Raw genomic sequence first — 5,777 nt, forward strand, 5'->3', positions numbered from 1 at the left:
CTGGCCATTCTCCTCTGACCTTTGGCATCAACAAGGCATTTTCGCCCACAGAACTGCTGATCACTGGATATCTTCTCTTTTTCTGTCCATTCTCTGTAAACCCTAGAGATGGTTGTGCATGAAAATCCCAGTAGATTAGCAGTTTCTGAAATACTCAGACCAGCCCGTCTGGCACCAACAACCATGTCACATTCAAAGTCACTTAACTCAACAGATCATCTTGACCATGTCTACATGCTTGAATGCACTGAGTTGTGGCATTGCCATGTGATTGGCCGATTAGATATTTGCGTAAACAAGCAGTTGAACAGGTACAATAAAGTTGTATATAATATATATATATATATATATTTCTATACATACATACTTCTGTCATGACAACTCTGAGTGTTTGGTATGGTAATGGGTATGACAATATTTATATATTTGATCTTGGCAGAATAGATCTACACTGCTGCAATTGGTTTTTGCTGCTGCTGCTGTGAGCAAATAATGCTGCTGCTGTACAAAATAGCATACATGAATTACCTGTAGCAGATCTATACAGGTGATCTACAGGGGATCCCAGTGATCTATACTGGGAAAGGTGGAGAGTTTCTGCGTTCTGCAACTGCTACAGAAAAGATTAAACAAGTTCATTGGCAACATGACAGCAGTAACCAATCAGGTGTGTCCTATAGAAAATGATGTGATTGCAAGCAGATCGAGTTAAGGACCTATCATCTAGTTTCATGACAGAACTTTGTACACAGTATATACTGTATATAGGCCTATATAAAATAGCACACACCTACACTCCAATGAAGTAATGGCTCTTCAGGCTTTCCACTGCATGGCTGATAATACAATTCACAGTGATCAGGATTTTTTTTTAAATATATAAATTTTTTATTGGCAGACAGTACAAAAAGCTGACTGTGAATAATGTGGTGTGATGGTATGGTGTGTGTGATAACTTATTAGAAGATGTGTGTTATTTTGTGTGTGTTGTGTTGCTGTATGTTTATGAATACTGGTGTCTACATAAAAATTGCCTTTCAAGGACAATAAAGTAAAGTAATGTATTAGCTAATCTGGTAAGGTCTGATTTGTTTGTGTGTGCCAGTTTGCCCTACGCTTTTCCCCCCAGTTATAATGTGTGAATTTATTTTATACAAGGAATGCAGAGTTCTTAATTCAAATTATAAATATTTATACATTACAATCTAAATGTAGTGAGGCTGAAATAATTTAGTACTTTAGAGTTAGGATTACTATTGGTAGTTTGCAAGGCTGCAACATATATTTAGGATTAGAGGTAAGAATCAGCTATTGAAAAACGTACTCGGTTACCTAATGTAACCTCGGTTCTCTCTAGAAGAGGTTCTCTCGTATTGCGTAAGTTGCTTACGCTACGGGTAAAGTCACCTTTTCTCGAGATCTGAAGCCAGAAATTATTCTCAATTTTTTACTTATTGTCAACGCAGTGCAGCGGACAGCAGACCATAGCAGTCTGAGTAAGTGTGCTCATTGGCTGTCCTGTGGCAAATGCAGCAGCCTATCGGTGAGTCCAGCTTCGCGCCCTCTACGCGTCACAGCCCGCCAAAGTGGGTGTGGCCAACGTGTATAAAAGAGGGGCTCAACAGGCTGAACTCTGGTTTTCATTGACTGAAGCGAATAAGCTCGCGGCGTGAGCACGGCAGGTTACGCCATACTCGTTCCCTCTTCTAGAGAGAACCAAGGTTACATTAGGTAACCGAGTACGTTCTCTTACGAGCGGTTCTCTCTAATGCGTAAGTTGCTTACGCTACGGGAACCCATTGTCAAAGCCGTGCGCGCCAAGCATCCGCTGCATGATACCCGGGGAGACCCGTGAAACAAACATGCAGACCAACGGCGGCCAGCAGCACGGGCCAGCACATGCAATAGACATTTGATATGAGCACAGAGCGGCACTGCCGTTCTTTGTATAGACTTAGAGTAAAGGCGGCCAGCAACGCGGGCCAACCCAGTTCACAAGCACATAATCAAGCAAGATTTAGCTGGACTATGTAAGCGAAAAACCCCTTCGCGCAGCTGTTTAGGGAAATAGGCGGCCAGCAACGCGGGCCCGCATATGCATACTGACGCATCATAGGGAAACGCGGACGGGCTCAGCCGGCTTACATACGCCTCGCTGAAATGAGAGTGGCCTGCACATGACAACTGGGCAGAACATACACATCTCCTTTAGACTGACAAAAGTCTTGCCTGCAAGGCGGGAACTTCCAGGTTATAGAACCTTACGAATGTAGAGGGGGAGGCCCAGCCTGCCGCCATACAAATATCGTGAATAGAAATCCCGCTGGACCAAGCCCATGACGAGGCCATGCCTCTAGTGGAATGGGCCCTGATGCCCATAGGGCACTGCAGGTGTTTTGATGCGTAAGCTGCTACGATAGCGTCCACTATCCATCTGGACAGGCTATGTTTCAAGGCGGCGAGACCCCTGGTGCGCCCACCAAACGAAACAAAGAGCTGCCCAGAGCGCCTAAAGGCTGCGGAGCGCATGATGTAAAGCTTCACCGCTCTGACTGGGCACAAAAGGTTACCATTGCCCTCGCTATCGGATGCTGGCAGAGCCAATAGGGAGATGACCTGTGCTCTAAAAGGCGTGCCAATCGCCTTGGGGACGTAACCATGTCTTGGTTTGAGAATGACTTTAGAGTCATTTGGTCCAAACTCGATACACGCAGGGCTGACAGGCAGCGCGTGTAAATCCCCCACACGTTTTACTGATGACAGGGCTATCTGAAAAAACGGTTTTGAGCGAGAGGTATTTTAAACCCACAGATTCTAGTGGTTCGAAGGGGAAAGCTTTCAGGGCTTTCCCCTAGGGGGGCCGCGGAGGATTCATCCTCCTGGCTCCTCTGAGGAAGCGGATGATGAGCTCGTTCCTTCCTATCGCGCGGCCGCGCGTTGACTCTGCGAACGCCGCAATAGCCACTGCGTATACTTTGAGCGTGGAAGGGGACCTGCCCTTGTCCAACAGCTCTTGGAGGAAGGAGAGCACCCATGGGACCCCACAAGTGCGTGGGTCCAGGCCTTTACCAGCGCACCATTCGGAGAACACTGACCATTTAGACGCATAGAGCTGTCTCGTAGAAGGAGCTCTAGACTGCGAGATCGTGTTCATGACCCCTTCTGGCAATGCAACGGGTATCCATTGATTATCCACGCATGCAGAGACCAGCGCTCCGGATGGGGATGCCACACCGATCCGCCGGCTTGAGAGAGGAGATCTCTCCTCACCGGGATCGGCCTCGGGGCTATGTGCGACAGCCTCACCAGCTCTGGCAACCAGGTCTGGTTTTCCCATCGTGGGGCTACGAGAAGGACTGAGTGGCCCATTTCCTTGATCCTCTTGATTACCTGTGGTAACAGCGAGATTGGGGGAAAAGCGTACAGCGGGCAGCTGGGCCAGGTTTGGGCCAGCGCGTCCTCGTTCTTTGAAAGGAATCTTGGGCAATGAGCGTTGTCCTTTGACACAAATAGGTCGACCTCCGCTCTGCCGAAAAGGCGCCTTAGCGACTGGACCGTCTGGGGGTGTAAGGACCATTCTCCCGGGGGAATGTTGTCCCTGGACAGTCTGTCCGGGCCGATGTTCTCGTGGCCCGGCACGTGAGAGGCTCTCAGCGAGCGCAGCGAGCGATGGGCCCACACGAGAAGGCGTTCCGTCAGACTGCAGAGATTTCTGGATCTGACACCGCCCTGGTAATTTATGTAGGACACGACAGACATGTTGTCCGAGCGGACTAGAACATGGTGGCCCTTTAAGTGCGGGAGGAAGCACTTCAGCACGTTCTCGACTGCTATCATCTCCAGACAGTTTATATGAAGGCATTTCTCCCGGTCTGACCACAGGCCAAAGACTGGTCTGCCATTGAACAGAGCGCCCCAACCTAAGTTGGAGGCGTCCGTCGTGATAACCTGTCGGTGTGAGACAGCTCCCATTGTCACTCCCTGCTGGGTACCAACCGGCCGCTGGCCAGGGCTTCAGCGCTGAAACGCAGCCCTGAGTAACACTGAGCCCAGGCCCGGCGAGGCACTCGAGCGATCAGCCAGCGTTGTAGCGGTCGCATGCGCAGAAGACCCAGCTGAAGTACTGCCGCAACTGAGGCCATATAACCCAGCATCCTCTGAAATGTCTTCAGAGATGCGACGCTGTCTATCTGGAAAAGACGCGGCCAGGTGCTGGACATGGCGCACGTGCTGTGTCGACAGCCATGCCGTCATTGCCACAGAGTCCAGTTCTATGCCCAGAAAAGAGGCTGACTGGCTGGGCAGTAGCGAGCTCTTGGTCCAGTTGACCATGAGACCCAGGCTTTCCAGGTGGCTGAGAAGCACCGCTCTGTGAGAAACCAGTTCCTCCTCTGATTGTGCCAGAATCAGCCAGTCGTCCAAATAGTTCAAAATTCGCATGCCCTGACCCCTCAGGGGAGCGAGAGCCGTATCCATGCACTTCGTGAACGTACGGGGTGCTAAAGACAGGCAGGACGGTGTACTGATATACCTGACAGTCGAAGGCGAATCTCACGAATGGCCTGTGATGGGGTATTATCTGAATCTGAAAGTATGCGTCTTTCAGATCGAGGGAAATAAACCAGTCCCCACGGCGAATTTGCGCAAGGATCTGCCTGGTCGTGAGCATTTTGAACGGTCTTCTCATAAGAGCTTTGTTCAAATATCTCAGATCAAGAATTGGCCTGAGGGCTCCGTCCTTCTTGGGTACGAGAAAGTAACGGCTGTAAAAGCCTGACTCGCTCAAAGAAGGAGGTACTGGCTCTATGGACCCCTTGCACAGAAGTTTCGCTATTTCTGAACGAAGTAGATGTGCTACTTCCCCATTCACTGTCGTCTCGATCCGCGTTTGAAAGTGCGGGGGACGGCGAGCGAACTGCAATGCATAGCCTTTCTTTACTGTGTTCAGCAGTGCTTTAAGTGGGCCGGTACGCACCGGTACTCAGTACCGCCACTTCCAAATATAGCTCTTGAGCGTACCGCCACCTCTCCGTGCACCCAGAACGTGCTTTTAGCGTACCGGTACGCTCATTTGCACATCTGTTTTAATCCTTTGGCTGCGCTGCCGCTTTTCAGAGCTCCCTTCACAATGCACGCCTCCTAATTCGTCCCACCGAGAGCAGAGACTACATTACCCATACACCCTTGAGTTTTACAAGTGAAAAGAGCATGCGTCGCTTTTGCCGCTGTCAGTGTTAGGCCCTGTCCCAAATGGAACCCTAAGCACTCGCGGTCTTCCTCTGAGTCCGCACTTTCGTAACGTAATGCCGCTTTGACTGCCGGGAAGAAGTCTGCTGTGGAGTCCGCATCAGCACGGGCTCGGCAAAAGTGCGCATCAAGGGCGCAAATCGACCACACGGGGCGCTCGCGAGCACGCTTCTAAGATCTAAAAATGACAAATGAGACACACTACGGTCTCACGGACTTAACGGACACGCGCACGCGGCAGCCATTGTAAGTCCACAAGACCGAAAGTGCACATGAAGTGTGCCATTTGGGATTGGGCCTTAGCTGCTCTGTTAAAATACAAATAGAGCATCACAGTGCGTGCCGTGTCTGGTTAAACCCTAAACCCCGCGAAGGTCCGTGAAGACTGAAGATCGTGTAATGACGTAGGGCTAGCTCATTGGTCGCACGTCAGAGGCGCCCGCGCCATTGGATGTGCAGTTGCCGCAGTACAGCCTATGAGCGAGCCAGATGCTCAATGTGTTTTACATATAAGCTTCATTAAATCAGAA

The sequence above is a fragment of the Rhinichthys klamathensis genome, unplaced genomic scaffold (assembly GCF_029890125.1).
Source record: "Rhinichthys klamathensis goyatoka isolate OS25496 unplaced genomic scaffold, OSU_Roscu_1.1 h1tg000375l_1, whole genome shotgun sequence".
NCBI classification, from domain to species: domain Eukaryota; kingdom Metazoa; phylum Chordata; class Actinopteri; order Cypriniformes; family Leuciscidae; genus Rhinichthys; species Rhinichthys klamathensis.